Source organism: Salvelinus namaycush, chromosome 19, assembly GCF_016432855.1.
Source record: "Salvelinus namaycush isolate Seneca chromosome 19, SaNama_1.0, whole genome shotgun sequence".
NCBI lineage: Eukaryota > Metazoa > Chordata > Actinopteri > Salmoniformes > Salmonidae > Salvelinus > Salvelinus namaycush.
Window position 1 is genome coordinate 1148017 of NC_052325.1, and position 20388 is coordinate 1168404.

A 20388-nucleotide genomic window follows, 5' to 3' on the forward strand; every position below is an offset into this window, starting at 1 on the left:
TCAGCGTGAACATTCTAACCTGATGTTACCTGAGTCTGATGAGCCATATATTAAATACATTTTATGAGCCCTACATTAACCACCTTTAATGAGCCCAAGCCAAAAAAACAAAAACACATTTTTTTTTTATTGTGCTGTTATCCAATAAATATATGATATAGACTACTGCTCATTATGCACGACAGAAAAACATAATGTAGCTATGCTCTCTTGGGTAAATAAATGAAACTAGCTCTCAGTAGGCTAATCTTTTTAAGGGTGAACTGTATTATATTATACTGTATTATATGGACTGGAATTACACACATCATTCAAACCCTGATAAAGCAGGGAAAGAACATGTGATTATGTTGCAGTATATGCATCCTACAAACTTACAAGTATAGGCTAGCAAATGTAATAACAATTTTGAAATCTGTTGCATATCTTCCATAATATCTCCCCTAATGTCATTAGCCTCCTCTTTCTCTCCCTATTGCTTCATTCATTCCTTCCTCGCTTTCAACAGTTCAATTAATTGAGTTTTGTTGTCCTTATCTTTAACATTCTAATGACATGCTTGAATAACATAGGACTAGAATTAGATGCAGAAGGCTTTTACTTCTCTTCAAGAAGATTGAATGGTTATGGGTCTGAATTAATAACTGCTATAGTCTACCACCATCTGAATGGTTATGGGTCTGAATTAATAACTGCTATAGTCTACCACCATCTGAATGGTTATGGGTCTGAATTAATAACTGTTATAGTCTACCACCATCTGAATGGTTATGGGTCTGAATTAATAACTGCTATAGTCTACCACCATCTGAATGGTTATGGGTCTGAATTAATAACTGCTATAGCCTACCACCATCTGAATGGTTATGGGTCTGAATTAATAACTGTTATAGTCTACCACCATCTGAATGGTTATGGGTCTGAATTAATAACTGCTATAGTCTACCACCATCTGAATGGTTATGGGTCTGAATTAATAACTGTTATAGCCTACCACCATCTGAATGGGTCTGAATTATTAACTGCTATAGTCTACCACCATCTGAATGGGTCTGAATTAATAACTGTTATAGTCTACCACCATCTGAATGGTTATGGGTCTGAATTAATAACTGCTATAGTCTACCACCATCTGAATGGGTCTGAATTAATAACTGCTATAGTCTACCACCATCTGAATGGGTCTGAATTAATAACTGCTATAGTCTACCACCATCTGAATGGTTATGGGTCTGAATTAATAACTGCTATAGTCTACCACCATCTGAATGGTTATGGGTCTGAATTAATAACTGCTATAGCCTACCACCATCTGAATGGGTCTGAATTAATAACTGTTATAGTCTACCACCATCTGAATGGGTCTGAATTAATAACTGCTATAGTCTACCACCATCTGAATGGTTATGGGTCTGAATTAATAACTGCTATAGCCTACCACCATCTGAATGGGTCTGAATTAATAACTGCTATAGTCTACCACCATCTGAATGGTTATGGGTCTGAATTAATAACTGCTATAGTCTACCACCATCTGAATGGTTATGGGTCTGAATTAATAACTGTTATAGTCTACCACCATCTGAATGGTTATGGGTCTGAATTAATAACTGCTATAGTCTACCACCATCTGAATGGTTATGGGTCTGAATTAATAACTGCTATAGTCTACCACCATCTGAATGGTTATGGGTCTGAATTAATAACTGCTATAGTCTACCACCATCTGAATGGTTATGGGTCTGAATTAATAACTGCTATAGTCTACCACCATCTGAATGGTTATGGGTCTGAATTAATAACTGCTATAGTCTACCACCATCTGAATGGTTATGGGTCTGAATTAATAACTGCTATAGTCTACCACCATCTGAATGGTTATGGGTCTGAATTAATAACTGTTATAGTCTACCACCATCTGAATGGTTATGGGTCTGAATTAATAACTGTTATAGTCTACCACCATCTGAATGGTTATGGGTCTGAATTAATAACTGCTATAGTCTACCACCATCTGAATGGTTATGGGTCTGAATTAATAACTGCTATAGTCTACCATCATCTGAATGGTTATGGGTCTGAATTAATAACTGCTATAGTCTACCACCATCTGAATGGTTATGGGTCTGAATTAATAACTGCTATAGTCTACCACCATCTGAATGGTTATGGGTCTGAATTAATAACTGCTATAGTCTACCACCATCTGAATGGGTCTGAATTAATAACTGCTATAGTCTACCACCATCTGAATGGTTATGGGTCTGAATTAATAACTGCTATAGTCTACCACCATCTGAATGGTTATGGGTCTGAATTAATAACTACTATAGTCTACCACCATCTGAATGGTTATGGGTCTGAATTAATAACTGTTATAGTCTACCACCATCTGAATGGGTCTGAATTAATAACTGTTATAGTCTACCACCATCTGAATGGGTCTGAATTAATAACTGTTATAGTCTACCACCATCTGAATGGTTATGGGTCTGAATTAATAACTGCTATAGTCTACCACCATCTGAATGGTTATGGGTCTGAATTAATAACTGCTATAGCCTACCACCATCTGAATGGTTATGGGTCTGAATTAATAACTGTTATAGTCTACCACCATCTGAATGGGTCTGAATTAATAACTGTTATAGCCTACCACCATCTGAATGGGTCTGAATTATTAACTGCTATAGTCTACCACCATCTGAATGGGTCTGAATTATTAACTGCTATAGTCTACCACCATCTGAATGGTTATGGGTCTGAATTAATAACTGCTATAGCCTACCACCATCTGAATGGTTATGGGTCTGAATTAATAACTGCTATAGTCTACCACCATCTGAATGGGTCTGAATTAATAACTGCTATAGTCTACCACCATCTGAATGGGTCTGAATTAATAACTGCTATAGTCTACCACCATCTGAATGGGTCTGAATTAATAACTGTTATAGTCTACCACCATCTGAATGGTTATGGGTCTGAATTAATAACTGCTATAGTCTACCACCATCTGAATGGTTATGGGTCTGAATTAATAACTGCTATAGTCTACCACCATCTGAATGGTTATGGGTCTGAATTAATAACTGCTATAGCCTACCACCATCTGAATGGTTATGGGTCTGAATTAATAACTGCTATAGTCTACCACCATCTGAATGGGTCTGAATTAATAACTGCTATAGTCTACCACCATCTGAATGGGTCTGAATTAATAACTGCTATAGTCTACCACAATCTGAATGGTTATGGGTCTGAATTAATAACTGCTATAGTCTACCACCATCTGAATGGGTCTGAATTAATAACTACTATAGTCTACCACCATCTGAATGGGTCTGAATTAATAACTGCTATAGTCTACCACCATCTGAATGGTTATGGGTCTGAATTAATAACTGCTATAGTCTACCACCATCTGAATGGGTCTGAATTAATAACTGCTATAGTCTACCACCATCTGAATGGGTCTGAATTAATAACTGCTATAGTCTACCACCATCTGAATGGGTCTGAATTAATAACTGCTATAGTCTACCACCATCTGAATGGGTCTGAATTAATAACTGCTATAGTCTACCACCATCTGAATGGTTATGGGTCTGAATTAATAACTGCTATAGTCTACCACCATCTGAATGGGTCTGAATTAATAACTGCTATAGTCTACCACCATCTGAATGGTTATGGGTCTGGATTAATAACTGTTATAGTCTACCACCATCTGAATGGGTCTGAATTAATAACTGTTATAGCCTACCACCATCTGAATGGGTCTGAATTAATAACTGCTATAGTCTACCACCATCTGAATGGTTATGGGTCTGAATTAATAACTGCTATAGTCTACCACCATCTGAATGGTTATGGGTCTGAATTAATAACTGCTATAGTCTACCACCATCTGAATGGGTCTGAATTAATAACTGCTATAGTCTACCACCATCTGAATGGTTATGGGTCTGAATTAATAACTGCTATAGTCTACCACCATCTGAATGGTTATGGGTCTGAATTAATAACTGTTATAGTCTACCACCATCTGAATGGGTCTGAATTAATAACTGTTATAGCCTACCACCATCTGAATGGGTCTGAATTAATAACTGCTATAGTCTACCACCATCTGAATGGTTATGGGTCTGAATTAATAACTGCTATAGTCTACCACCATCTGAATGGTTATGGGCCTGAATTAATAACTGCTATAGTCTACCACCATCTGAATGGTTATGGGTCTGAATTAATAACTGCTATAGTCTACCGCCATCTGAATGGTTATGGGTCTGAATTAATAACTGTTATAGTCTACCACCATCTGAATGGGTCTGAATTAATAACTGTTATAGCCTACCACCATCTGAATGGGTCTGAATTAATAACTGCTATAGTCTACCACCATCTGAATGGGTCTGAATTAATAACTGCTATAGTCTACCACCATCTGAATGGTTATGGGTCTGAATTAATAACTGTTATAGTCTACCACCATCTGAATGGGTCTGAATTAATAACTGTTATAGTCTACCACCATCTGAATGGTTATGGGTCTGAATTAATAACTGCTATAGTCTACCACCATCTGAATGGTTATGGGTCTGAATTAATAACTGCTATAGCCTACCACCATCTGAATGGTTATGGGTCTGAATATATAACTGCTATAGTCTACCACCGTCTGAATGGTTATGGGTCTGAATTAATAACTGCTATAGCCTACCACCATCTGAATGGGTCTGAATTAATAACTGCTATAGTCTACCACCATCTGAATGGGTCTGAATTAATAACTGCTATAGTCTACCACCATCTGAATGGTTATGGGTCTGAATTAATAACTGTTATAGTCTACCACCATCTGAATGGGTCTGAATTAATAACTGTTATAGTCTACCACCATCTGAATGGTTATGGGTCTGAATTAATAACTGTTATAGCCTACCACCATCTGAATGGGTCTGAATTAATAACTGCTATAGTCTACCACCATCTGAATGGTTATGGGTCTGAATTAATAACTGTTATAGTCTACCACCATCTGAATGGGTCTGAATTAATAACTGCTATAGTCTACCACCATCTGAATGGGTCTGAATTAATAACTGTTATAGTCTACCACCATCTGAATGGGTCTGAATTAATAACTGCTATAGTCTACCACCATCTGAATGGGTCTGAATTAATAACTGCTATAGCCTACCACCATCTGAATGGGTCTGAATTAATAACTGTTATAGTCTACCACCATCTGAATGGGTCTGAATTAATAACTGCTATAGTCTACCACCATCTGAATGGGTCTGAATTAATAACTGTTATAGTCTACCACCATCTGAATGGGTCTGAATTAATAACTGCTATAGCCTACCACCATCTGAATGGTTATGGGTCTGAATTAATAACTGTTATAGCCTACCACCATCTGAATGGGTCTGAATTAATAACTGCTATAGTCTACCACCATCTGAATGGGTCTGAATTAATAACTGCTATAGTCTACCACCATCTGAATGGTTATGGGTCTGAATTAATAACTGCTATAGTCTACCACCATCTGAATGGTTATGGGTCTGAATTAATAACTGCTATAGTCTACCACCATCTGAATGGTTATGGGTCTGAATTAATAACTGCTATAGTCTACCACCATCTGAATGGTTATGGGTCTGAATTAATAACTGTTATAGCCTACCACCATCTGAATGGTTATGGGTCTGAATTAATAACTGTTATAGTCTACCACCATCTGAATGGTTATGGGTCTGAATTAATAACTGCTATAGTCTACCACCATCTGAATGGTTATGGGTCTGAATTAATAACTGCTATAGTCTACCACCATCTGAATGGGTCTGAATTAATAACTGCTATAGTCTACCACCATCTGAATGGTTATGGGTCTGAATTAATAACTGTTATAGTCTACCACCATCTGAATGGTTATGGGTCTGAATTAATAACTGCTATAGTCTACCACCATCTGAATGGTTATGGGTCTGAATTAATAACTGCTATAGCCTACCACCATCTGAATGGGTCTGAATTAATAACTGCTATAGTCTACCACCATCTGAATGGTTATGGGTCTGAATTAATAACTGTTATAGTCTACCACCATCTGAATGGGTCTGAATTAATAACTGCTATAGTCTACCACCATCTGAATGGTTATGGGTCTGAATTAATAACTGCTATAGCCTACCACCATCTGAATGGGTCTGAATTAATAACTGCTATAGTCTACCACCATCTGAATGGTTATGGGTCTGAATTAATAACTGTTATAGTCTACCACCATCTGAATGGTTATGGGTCTGAATTAATAACTGCTATAGTCTACCACCATCTGAATGGTTATGGGTCTGAATTAATAACTGTTATAGTCTACCACCATCTGAATGGTTATGGGTCTGAATTAATAACTGTTATAGCCTACCACCATCTGAATGGTTATGGGTCTGAATTAATAACTGCTATAGTCTACCACCATCTGAATGGTTATGGGTCTGAATTAATAACTGTTATAGCCTACCACCATCTGAATGGTTATGGGTCTGAATTAATAACTGCTATAGTCTACCACCATCTGAATGGTTATGGGTCTGAATTAATAACTGCTATAGTCTACCACCATCTGAATGTGTCTGAATTAATAACTGCTATAGTCTACCACCATCTGAATGGGTCTGAATTAATAACTGCTATAGTCTACCACCATCTGAATGGTTATGGGTCTGAATTAATAACTGCTATAGTCTACCACCATCTGAATGGGTCTGAATATATAACTGCTATAGTCTACCACCATCTGAATGGTTATGGGTCTGAATTAATAACTGCTATAGTCTACCACCATCTGAATGGTTATGGGTCTGAATTAATAACTGCTATAGCCTACCACCATCTGAATGGTTATGGGTCTGAATATATAACTGCTATAGTCTACCACCGTCTGAATGGTTATGGGTCTGAATTAATAACTGCTATAGCCTACCACCATCTGAATGGTTATGGGTCTGAATTAATAACTGCTATAGTCTACCACCATCTGAATGGTTATGGGTCTGAATTAATAACTGCTATAGTCTACCACCATCTGAATGTGTCTGAATTAATAACTGCTATAGTCTACCACCATCTGAATGGGTCTGAATTAATAACTGCTATAGTCTACCACCATCTGAATGGTTATGGGTCTGAATTAATAACTGTTATAGTCTACCACCATCTGAATGGGTCTGAATTAATAACTGTTATAGTCTACCACCATCTGAATGGTTATGGGTCTGAATTAATAACTGTTATAGCCTACCACCATCTGAATGGGTCTGAATTAATAACTGCTATAGTCTACCACCATCTGAATGGTTATGGGTCTGAATTAATAACTGTTATAGTCTACCACCATCTGAATGGGTCTGAATTAATAACTGCTATAGTCTACCACCATCTGAATGGGTCTGAATTAATAACTGCTATAGCCTACCACCATCTGAATGGGTCTGAATTAATAACTGTTATAGTCTACCACCATCTGAATGGGTCTGAATTAATAACTGCTATAGTCTACCACCATCTGAATGGGTCTGAATTAATAACTGTTATAGTCTACCACCATCTGAATGGGTCTGAATTAATAACTGCTATAGCCTACCACCATCTGAATGGTTATGGGTCTGAATTAATAACTGTTATAGCCTACCACCATCTGAATGGGTCTGAATTAATAACTGCTATAGTCTACCACCATCTGAATGGGTCTGAATTAATAACTGCTATAGTCTACCACCATCTGAATGGTTATGGGTCTGAATTAATAACTGCTATAGTCTACCACCATCTGAATGGTTATGGGTCTGAATTAATAACTGCTATAGTCTACCACCATCTGAATGGGTCTGAATTAATAACTGCTATAGTCTACCACCATCTGAATGGTTATGGGTCTGAATTAATAACTGCTATAGTCTACCACCATCTGAATGGTTATGGGTCTGAATTAATAACTGCTATAGTCTACCACCATCTGAATGGTTATGGGTCTGAATTAATAACTGCTATAGTCTACCACCATCTGAATGGTTATGGGTCTGAATTAATAACTGCTATAGTCTACCACCATCTGAATGGGTCTGAATTAATAACTGCTATAGTCTACCACCATCTGAATGGTTATGGGTCTGAATTAATAACTGCTATAGTCTACCACCATCTGAATGGTTATGGGTCTGAATTAATAACTGCTATAGTCTACCACCATCTGAATGGTTATGGGTCTGAATTAATAACTGCTATAGTCTACCACCATCTGAATGGTTATGGGTCTGAATTAATAACTGTTATAGCCTACCACCATCTGAATGGTTATGGGTCTGAATTAATAACTGTTATAGTCTACCACCATCTGAATGGTTATGGGTCTGAATTAATAACTGCTATAGTCTACCACCATCTGAATGGTTATGGGTCTGAATTAATAACTGCTATAGTCTACCACCATCTGAATGGGTCTGAATTAATAACTGCTATAGTCTACCACCATCTGAATGGTTATGGGTCTGAATTAATAACTGTTATAGTCTACCACCATCTGAATGGTTATGGGTCTGAATTAATAACTGCTATAGTCTACCACCATCTGAATGGTTATGGGTCTGAATTAATAACTGCTATAGCCTACCACCATCTGAATGGGTCTGAATTAATAACTGCTATAGTCTACCACCATCTGAATGGTTATGGGTCTGAATTAATAACTGTTATAGTCTACCACCATCTGAATGGGTCTGAATTAATAACTGCTATAGTCTACCACCATCTGAATGGTTATGGGTCTGAATTAATAACTGCTATAGCCTACCACCATCTGAATGGGTCTGAATTAATAACTGCTATAGTCTACCACCATCTGAATGGTTATGGGTCTGAATTAATAACTGTTATAGTCTACCACCATCTGAATGGTTATGGGTCTGAATTAATAACTGCTATAGTCTACCACCATCTGAATGGTTATGGGTCTGAATTAATAACTGTTATAGTCTACCACCATCTGAATGGTTATGGGTCTGAATTAATAACTGTTATAGCCTACCACCATCTGAATGGTTATGGGTCTGAATTAATAACTGCTATAGTCTACCACCATCTGAATGGTTATGGGTCTGAATTAATAACTGTTATAGCCTACCACCATCTGAATGGTTATGGGTCTGAATTAATAACTGCTATAGTCTACCACCATCTGAATGGTTATGGGTCTGAATTAATAACTGCTATAGTCTACCACCATCTGAATGTGTCTGAATTAATAACTGCTATAGTCTACCACCATCTGAATGGGTCTGAATTAATAACTGCTATAGTCTACCACCATCTGAATGGTTATGGGTCTGAATTAATAACTGCTATAGCCTACCACCATCTGAATGGGTCTGAATTAATAACTGCTATAGTCTACCACCATCTGAATGGTTATGGGTCTGAATTAATAACTGCTATAGTCTACCACCATCTGAATGGGTCTGAATTAATAACTGCTATAGCCTACCACCATCTGAATGGGTCTGAATTAATAACTGTTATAGCCTACCACCATCTGAATGGTTATGGGTCTGAATTAATAACTGTTATAGCCTACCACCATCTGAATGGGTCTGAATTAATAACTGCTATAGTCTACCACCATCTGAATGGTTATGGGTCTGAATTAATAACTACTATAGTCTACCACCATCTGAATGGGTCTGAATTAATAACTGCTATAGTCTACCACCATCGCGCGTTCACTCTTCTTTCAAACTACCCATGAGGTCTATTTGCTGCTGTGTTTAACATTCAGCAAACAAGAGCTTCAAATAGTCTATTTGGATAAGAAATGCAAAGAATAAAAAAATGTCATGCAAGCTATGCTTGTCTAGCTTTTTCTGCCATGATTCTAAGAGCTAAGGAGCGTTTTTTTTAAAGAGAGGCCAGCGGAGCACAGGTGTGTTTATTACACAGGTGTGTTTATTACACAGGTGTGTTTATTACACAGGTGTGTTTATTACACAGGTGTGTTTATTGCACAGGTGTGTTTATTACACAGGTGTGTTTATTACACAGGTGTGTTTATTGCACAGGTGTGTTTATTACACAGGTGTGTTTCTTGTACAGGTGTGTTTATTGCACAGGTGTGTTTATTGCACAGGTGTGTTTATTACACAGGTGTGTTTATTGCACAGGTGTGTTTATTGCACAGGTGTGTTTATTACACAGGTGTGTTTATTACACAGGTGTGTTTATTGCACAGGTGTGTTTATTACACAGGTGTGTTTATTGCACAGGTGTGTTTATTGCACAGGTGTGTTTATTACACAGGTGTGTTTATTACACAGGTGTGTTTATTGCACAGGTGTGTTTATTGCACAGGTGTGTTTATTGCACAGGTGTGTTTATTACACAGGTGTGTTTATTACACAGGTGTGTTTATTGCACAGGTGTGTTTATTACACAGGTGTGTTTATTGCACAGGTGTGTTTATTACACAGGTGTGTTTATTGCACAGGTGTGTTTATTGCACAGGTGTGTTTATTACACAGGTGTGTTTATTACACAGGTGTGTTTATTGCACAGGTGTGTTTATTACACAGGTGTGTTTATTACACAGGTGCGTGCTTATTGCACATGAGACAAGAGGCTCTAAATTAGAAGCGTATTATACATAACCCATCATAAATTAGATAAATATAAGGCTAATACTGCATTGAATGTATTACCTGAAAGAGGTAGGCTAGGACATCCTATATATAGGGCTATAAATCAATCTAGAACAGGATGATATATTTTGGATGCAATTTGAATGGAGTTGATGGAGAGAGAGAGAGAGACCGGGAGAGAGTTCCTCGCTCGTTCACTGATTTAAAGCAACGATATTAGAGTCATAGGAAGTTTTATAACTCTGCGAGCTGAAATGGAAAAATAACTATAATCTATCAAATAAAAAAACATGTTGACCCCCCCGAATGCCAGATGGAGATTGGTAAATTAGACGCGTATTTGGTCTTTATATTACTGTAGCGTAGACTATGATGCAGCAAATGTAGGCCGACCTGTCACCAGAGGAAAAGTTATTGTGACGAGGCGATAGGTCTACAAGCATTGTGGACTGCTGCTCCATACTGAGATGGGCTGTCTGTCCCAACCCTGAGCATTGGTTCATCACGCTGAGGCCGTATATCATTTATTATATTTGACCGGTTATCCCGGGAAAAGGAAATGGTTTTGTGCGGTAAATCCCGGTAACCAAGTTCCTATCATTCAACCCTAACACACCCTTTTGCTCTCTCTGTCTCTGTCTCTGTCTCTGTCTCTGTCTCTCTGTCTCTCTGTCTCTCTGTCTCTCTGTCTCTGTCTCTGTCTCTGTCTCTGTCTCTGTCTCTGTATCTCTCTCTCTCTCTCTCTCTCTCTCTCTCTCTCTCTCTCTCTCTCTCTGCCTCTGTCTCTGTCTCTCTCTCTCTGTCTCTCTGTCTCTCTGTCTCTCTCTCTCTCTCTCTCTCTCTCTCTCTCTCTCTCTCTCTCTCTCTCTCTCTCTCTCTCTCTCCCTCTCTCTGTCTCTCTCTCGCTCTCTCTCTCTCTCTCTCTCTCAAGTATTTTGTAGTTCAGAGGCCAGGTGAAGGGCTCGGTTCTTCCTTATTTTCTTGATTCTTTCATTGGTCTTTTATTAAAAATGTTATTGTCTATGGTGGGGGGTTAGCACACTGTTAGTTGAGCAGCACCCGCTGTTTTTTTGTCAAAGTAACGGCGGAAGAGGACAGAGTTGTAGTTTCCTGGGGTTTGAACCGTGTTGTGTGCGCGATGACTTCGAAGCCTAGCGCGGAGTAGACGCTGTCGTTACGGCATGGATTCAGGCGGGTTCCTGAGAACGGAGTTAAGGTGGAAGAGGCTCTGCTTGCGGTCGGCAAACAGGTAGGAGCTGAATTTGTTCATTCTGGATGCGGAATGTATAAAGCTGTGGTTGTGTTCATGAAAAGAGTGAATTTGGTGGGTATGCTGATTGCTAGTGGAATATTTGTAAGGGATGTGTTGGTTCCCGATTTCTCCACTTTCGACTCCTTCGACTAGGGTGGTAGTTGCGAATCTGCCTCCGTTTATTACGGATGATCAAATCAGGAAAGAGCTGAGTCGGTTTGGTAAGTGTGCTAGCGGTTTCCGTGTACCGTCGGCAGACTTTCAGGCAGATGCCGTTAAGCACGTTGTTTCGTTCCGAAGGCAAGTGTTCATGTTTCTGAATAACAACGAGCAACAGTTAAATGTGCATTTTAAAAGGAGGCATGGGGAGGGGCTCTAAGCGGGGTTTGCCAGCACAGATAGTCTACGGTGCTTTGAGTGTGGGGATTTGGGGCATAAGGCCGTAGACAAGGTGAGGGTACAAGCGCGGGTAGGGTAAATCGAGGTAAATGTGCAGGGGGCCATGAGACGCAGGTAGCAGAGGCTGGTTCTAGTCATGCTATAGATGGTGGTGTAGATGAGGCTGGGTCTAGTCAGGTTATAGATGGTGGTGTAGATGAGGCTGGGTCTAGTCATGCTATAGATGGTGGTGTAGATGAGGCTGGGTCTAGTCAGGTTATAGATGGTGGTGTAGATGAGGCTGGGTCTAGTCAGGCTATAGATGGTGGTGTAGATGAGGCTGGGTCTAGTCATGCTATAGATGGTGGTGTAGATGAGGCTGGGTCTAGTCAGGTTATAGATGGTGGTGTAGATGAGGCTGGGTCTAGTCATGCTATAGATGGTGGTGTAGATGAGGCTGGGTCTAGTCAGGTTATAGATGGTGGTGTAGATGAGGCTGGGTCTAGTCAGGCTATAGATGGTGGTGTAGATGAGGCTGGGTCTAGTCAGGCTATAGATGGTGGTGTTGATGAGGCTGGGTCTAGTCAGGCTATAGATGGTGGTGTAGATGAGGCTGGGTCTAGTCATGCTATAGATGGTGGTGTAGATGAGGCTGGGTCTAGTCATGCTATAGATGATGTTGTAGATGAGGCTGGGTCTAGTCATGCTATGGATGGTGGTGTAGATAAGGCTGGGTCTAGTCATGCTATAGATGGTGGTGTAGATGAGGCTGGGTCTAGTCATGTTACAGATGGTGGTGTAGATGAGGCTGGGTCTAGTCAGGTTATAGATGGTGGTGTAGATGAGGCTGGGTCTAGTCATGCTATGGATGGTGGTGTAGATAAGGCTGGGTCTAGTCATGCTATGGATGGTGGTGTAGATGACGCTTGGTCTAGTCATGCTATGGATGATGGTGTAGATGACGCTTGGTCTAGTCATGCTATGGATGGTGGTGTTGATGAGGCTGAGTCTAGTCATGCTATAGATGATGTTGTAGATGAGGCTGGGTCTAGTCATGATATGCTAGTGGATGAGGAGAGTATAGTGGGGAAGGGTAAGAGACCAGGGGGGAGGAGGAGGGTGTTAAGCGGGAGAGGAAAAAGGGGGAGAAAAAAGGAGTTGGAAGGGGAGAGGCTGGTGTGGTCAAAGGCACTAAGGAACCTTTTCCTGGTGCAGGGGAGAAGGCACCGACTAGAGAGAAAGGGCATGTGGCCAGGATAGGAGATGGAGATGAGGAAGAGGAAGGTGAGTCTGAGGAAGAGGATGATGAGGAGGCTTTCTTTTCAGACTCCTCCTCAATGGGTCCAGAGCTGACAGTCAGTCAGGCAGAGGGGTCAAAGTACACGGTGGGGGAACTGTCAAGGGTCCCGAATGAGACTAAAGGAAAAAAGAAGGTTCATCTTGAAGCTTTTTTTTTTTGCAATCCGGGAAAGTTTGTAAGATCAGTACAACACGCTATGAAAAATGTTCTCTCACCCAGGAAACGGTTTAGGTTGAGGAAGCGGGTCACAACGTAAAGGGTCGACCTTCACACACTGTTTAGATTAATAGTTTTTTTCTTGCACTGGGGCTTTTTGAGCTTTGCTATTGGTCTCTTTCTTTGCTGGCTTTTTCCCCACTTCTCATGGAGACTCTTCGGGTCGGCTCGCTTAATGGAAATGGCGCCAGAGATGCAGGAAATAGGAGTCTGTTGGGTGAATATGTAAAACAAAAAAAAAGCACAGGTGTTGTTTCTGCAGGAGATGCATAGTGATGTGATTAAAACCTCTTAAGGATCTGACCATTTTTTTTCAATTTTCTCATAAAATGACTCATACCCAAATCTAACTGCCTGTAGCTCAGGACCTAAAGCAAGGATATGCATATTATTGATACCATTTGAATGGAAACACTTTGAAGTTTGTGGAAATGTGAAATTAATGTAGGAGAATACAACACATTAGATCTGGTAAAAGATAATACAAAAATATCTTTGAAATGCAAGAGAAAGGCCATAATGTATTATTCCAGCCCAGGCACAATTTAGATTTTGGCCTCTAGATGGCAGCAGTGGATGTTCAAAGTTTTAGACTGAGCCAATGAACCATTGCATATTTGTTCAAAATGTTGTGTCAAGACTGCCAAATGTGCCTAATTGGTTTATTAATACATTTTCAAGTTCATAATTGTGGACTCTCCTCAAACAAAGCATGGTATTCTTTCACTGTAATTGCTACTGTAAATTGGACAGTGCAGTTAGCTTTCTGCACATATCAGATATGTCTATGTCCTGGGAAATGTTTTTGTTACTTATAACCTCATGCTAATCACATTAGCCTACGTAACCGTCCCGCGGGAGTGGGGGACACCGATCCCGTAGAGGTTAAAGCAAAGGGAGCACTTGTAAGAGCTAGGTTCTCCATGCTCAAGGAGATGGATGCTCCCAGCTCTTTCTTCTGGTTTGGAAAGACAGAGCGGTGAAGCCAAGGGTATGCATTGTCTACGGCTGTCTGATGGGCAGGTGACCTCTGTGGTGGGTGAGATGCTGGAGCGGACTGTGGAGTTTTATACTGAGTTGAATAGGGCAGAACTGTGTGATCCTATGTGTGCTCAGATTTTGTTTGCGGAACTTCCTAAGCTCTCTCTTGCACAGAGGGATGAAATGGACATTCCCCTGTTGTCCCATGAACTGGCAGAGGCAGTAACCCAGATGTCCCCCGGCCGTGCACAGTGGAGTTTTATAAAAGATTATTTGGAATAACATTGACTGGACTTCTTTTGCGTGTTGCGTGAGTGCGTCGGGGTAGGAGAGTTGTGTGCACTTAAGAACTGGAGGCCTGTGGCATTGCTCTGTGTGGACTACAATATATTTGCCAAGGTCCTTGCTAACAGACTAAAATCCCATCTGTACTCTATAGTACACAAGGACCAGATATATTGTGTACCAGTTTCTAATGTGAACTTTGGACTAGTCTCTCTAGACCAAGAGAAAGCTTTTGATAGAGTGGATCATGAGTATCTGTTTAATGTGATGTCTGTGTTTGGGTTCAGGGGGAAAGGTTTTTGGCCTGTGAAGATGTTGTATGCTCGGGTGTCATGTTCGGTCAAGGTGGGAGGGGGGCTCAGTAGGCCAGTCTGGATGATGTGGGGCATTAGACAAGGATGCCCTCTATCAGGGAAGTTATATACACTAGCCATTGAGCCTTTTCTGGGCCTCCTACGCAGGAGACTGCAGGGAGTGGGTTGACCGGCATAGCAGTGTCGGCGTATGCAGATGACGTTTCTGTGATGGTCAGGGATGAGCAAGATATGGTGTACGAGGGAGTTTCATCAGCTAAGGTGAACTGGGGCAAGAGCAAAGCTCTGTTATGTGGGGCATGGAGGGATAGGGCCCCCCCTCTGCTTCCAGGGGGTTTGCAGGGGCGGCAGGTAGCCTAGTGGTTAGAGCGTTGAGCCAGTAACTGAAAGGTTGCTGGATCGAGTCCCTGAGCTGACAAGGTAAAAATATGTAATTCTGCCCCTGAGCAAGGCAACCCGCTGTTCTCATGGCGCTGAAGACGTTGTTGTCGATTATGGCAGCTCCCCCGCACCTTTATGATTCAGAGGGGTTGGGTTACATGAGGAAGATGCATTCAGTTGTACAACTGACTAGGTATCCCCCTCTCCCAGTGGGGTTGTGAAGGGCTTAACCTCTCTGGGATCGTTCGGGACGCTAGCGTCCCACCTCGCCAACAGTTTGGGGGTGAACCTGGGCTCTGAGAGGTGCGTCAGGAAGAACTGGGAGGGGCTGTAACAGGCAATGGTGTCAAGACTGTTGGTGGTGAGGTTTTAATGAAATGAGAATGTATCATTAACCTCTCTGGGATTGTTCGGGACGCTTGCGTCCCACCTCGCCAACAGCCAGTGAAATTGCAGGGCGCCAAATTCAAAACAACAGAAATCTCATAATTACAATTCCTCAAACATACAAGTATTTTACACCATTTTAAAGATGATACACTTCTCGTTAACCTTTTGTCAATAGGGGGAGCTGTTAGCACTATTTTTTTCTTGACGTTTCCAAATTAAACTGCCTCGTACTCAATTCTTGCTTGTACAATATGCATATTATTATTACTATTGGATAGAAAACACTCTCTAGTTTCTAAAACCGTTTGAATTATGTCTCTGAGTGAAACATAACTCATTCTACAGCACTTTTCCTGCCAGGGAGTGAGATTTCAGAAATCTTGGCCTCTGTTCCCAGGTCAGTTTATCCTGTTTGGGCTGCAAGCCCGACACCGGTACACTTATGACAACATCCAGCTCAAAGTGCAGGGCGCGAAATTCAAAAGATATTTTTTTTTAATATTTAACTTTCACACATTAACAAGTCCAATACACCAGATGAAAGATACACTTCTTGTGAATCAAGCCAACATGTCCGATTTTTAAAATGTTTTACAGGGAAGACAAAATATGTAAATCTATTAGCTAACCACGTTAGCAAAAGACACCACTTTTCTAACTCCATCAGTTTCTTACTCCATCAGGTGCTATCACAAATTCGACCAAATAAAGATATAAATAGCCACTAACCAAGAAACAAATTCATCAGATGACAGTCTGATAACATATTTATTGTATAGCATATGTTTTGTTCGAAAAATTTGCATATTTCATGTATAAACCATAGTTTACATTTCAGCTACAATCAGAAATTGCACCGAAAGCAGCCATAATATTTACAGACACCAACGTCAAATAGCTAATTACTCATCATAAAACATTTCTGAAAAATACATAGTGTGCAGCAATTGAAAGACAGGCATCTTGTGATTCCAAACAATATTTCCGATTTATTAAATGTTTTACAGGGAAAACAAAATGTATCGCTATATTAGCGTAGCCACAATAGACAGAAACACTTGGGCGCCCACGGCCAGTTCACATGCACGACAGATATATGAAATAACATCATAAATTGGGTCTTACTTTTGCTGATCTTTCATCAGAATGTTGAACAAGGTGTCCTCTGTCCAGATGAGTCGTTGTTTGGATTCAGAATGGCAAATTTCCCTCTTCACTTAGCATTGGCACTAGCCGAGTGGCACAAATTTCTCCAACGTAAACACAGTCAGAGGACGGAACACGGCAAAACTCCCGAAAAAATTTCAATAATCTGATTAAACTATATTGAAAAAACATACATTACGATGATATGGTCACATGTATCAAAAAAAATTCGAGCCGGGGATAGTTGTCGTCTATTACGGCAGCAAAACAGAAGGCAATGCCACATCCTTGTCGCGCGCTTCAGAGTACCGGAAGTGGACGGTCACGTCAAAGAAATAGGTTTTATTCCACCTCAGACCAAGATGAACACAAAATTTCTTCTCTCACATCCTCTTGACACCAATAGGAAGGCGTATGGAGTGTAAGTAGACTCCTAAGTGGCATGACCATGTATAGGCATCAAGTTGAACAGAGCATCGATTTCTGACATTTCACTTCCTGGTCAGGAAAAGTGCTGCAGAAGGACTTCTGTTTCACTCAGAGAAATAATTCCAACTGTTTTAGAAACTAGAGAGTGTTTTCTATCCAAAAAGAATAATAATATCCATATTGTACGAGCAAGAATTGAGTACGAGGCCGTTTGAAATGGGCACGATTTCACTGGCTACTCAACACTTTCCCTTGCAGCCATAAGAAGTTATAAGTCCCTGTGAATGCTGTGGGGCTACAAACACTGCCTACGCCTTCCTCTAGATGTCAGTAAGTGGTGACAATTTGAATGGGGTCGATTGCGCAATCTGGGACTTTATATAAGACCATGGTACGGAAGTACCTTTATTTTCTTCCCTGCGCTTGACGCACGATGGACGTCGGACTGGCCTCCTTCCAAGCTTTGGTTTAGCCAGTAATATATCTCCGGTCATGTTTTTACTCGTTATAGGTGTTAAAGACATCATAAGGTAGTTAATTTAAACCGACTTATAGCAATTTATATCAGTTTATTGCGATTTTCTGGCATTTCTTTGTGACGCACTTTCAAGAGTTGGACACTTTTCCGGTACATGCCGAACGTTAGTGGCCATTTCGACAGGACAAGAGGACATCTTTCGACCAAAAGACGATGGTTCTGGAGAAAGGACACCTTGCCCAAGATTCTGATGGAAGCTCAGCTAATAGTAAGAACTATTTATGCTGATAAATCGTTGTTCTGTTGAAAAATGTTAAATGCATAAGTCGCCATTTCTTTTTGGGTATTGCGCAGTAAGGTTAATTTTAAAAATGTAATTCAGCGATTGCATTAAGAACTAATTTGTCTTTCAATTGCTGTCCACCCTGTATTTTTTAGTCAAGTTTATGATTATTTATTGATTAGACTAGGTGACTCTCCAAAATGGCGCCCGATATTTTCTGGCCAGTTTGGCTACTTTTCTCATTGTATAACCACGATTTTTGTGGCTAAATATGCACATTTTCGAACAAACTCTATATGTATGTTGTAATATGATGTTACAGGAGTGTCATCTGAAGAATTCTGAGAAGGTTAGTGAAAAAATTAATATATTTTGGTGGTGATAACGCTATCGCTCTTTTTGCCTTGAATCAATGCTGGGGTAATGTTTGCACATGTGGTATGCTAATATAACGATTTATTGTGTTTTCGCTGTAAAACACTTAGAAAATCTGAAATATTGTCTGGATTCACAGGATCTGTGTCTTTCAATTACTGTACGCTGTGTATTTTTAAGAAATGTTTTATGATTAGTAATTAGGTAATACACGTTGCTCTCTGTATTTATTCTAGTCGCTTTTGTGAGATTTTTGATGGTGGCTGCAATGGTAAACTATGATTTATACCTGAAATATGCAAATTTTTCGAACAAAACATATGCTATACAATAAATATGTTATCAGACTGTCATCTGATGAAGTTTTTTCTTGGTTAGTGGCTATTTATTTCTTTATTTGGTCGAATTTGTGATAGCTAGTGATGGAGTAAGAAACTGATGGAGTAAGAAAAATTGTGTATTTTGCTAACGTGGTTAGATAATAGATTTACATATTGTGTCTTCCCTGTAAAACATTTTAAAAATCAGAAATGGTGGCTAGATTCACAAGAAGTGTATCTTTCATCTGGTGTCTTGGACTTGTGATTTAATGATATTTAGATGCTAGTATTTACTTGTGACGCTATGCTAGGCTATGCTAGTCAGCTTTTTTACTGGTGGGGGTGCTCCCGGATCCGGGTTTGGGAGGAACTAGAAGTTAATCCAACCACAGTGTCCGATTTCAAAAAGGCTTTTCGGCGAAAGCAGAACATATCAGCAACTAGTCACAGAAAGCATACAGCCATTTTCCAACCAAAGAGAGGTGTCACAAAAAGCAGAAATAGAGATAAAATTAATCACTAACCTTTGACGATCTTCATCAGATGACACTCCCAGGACTCAATGTTACACAATACATGTATGTTTTGTTTGATAAAGTTCATATTTATATCCAAAAACCTCAGTATACCAGTGCCATGTTCAGAAATGCCTCCAAAACATCTGGAGAAAAATGCAGAGAGCCACATCAAATAACAGAAATACTCATCATAAACTTTGATGAAAGATACATGTTTTACATAGAATTAAAGATAAACTTGTTCTTAATGCAACCGCTGTGTCAGATTTCAAAAAGCTTTACGGCAAAAGCACAATATTCAATAATCTGAGTACAGCGTTCAGCCACCAAAGCAAGCCATACAGTTACCCGCCAAATTGTGGAGTCAACAAAAGTCAGAAATAGCATTATAAATCTTCACTTACCTTTGCTGATCTTCATTGGAATGCACTCCCAGGTCTTCCACTTCCACAGCAAATGTTTGGTTTGTTCGATTACGTCCATATTTATGTCCAAATACCTCCGTTTTGTTTGCGCGTTTAGTTCACTATTCCAAAGGCACAATGCGCGAGCGCAAAATCCAGACGAAAAGTCAAAAGAGTTCCATTACAGTTTGTAGAAACATGTCAAACGATGTTTACAATCAATCCTTAGGGTATT

The 20388-nt window shown here is 39.9% G+C and overlaps 1 protein-coding gene across 1 annotated transcript in view; it reads left to right on the plus strand.

Annotated features, from left to right (window-relative positions):
- The window catches only part of LOC120064511 (myc box-dependent-interacting protein 1-like), a 56399-nt gene that overhangs the window by 9213 nt on the left and 26798 nt on the right, over positions 1–20388 (plus strand). The gene's annotated exons all lie outside the window — the stretch shown is intronic.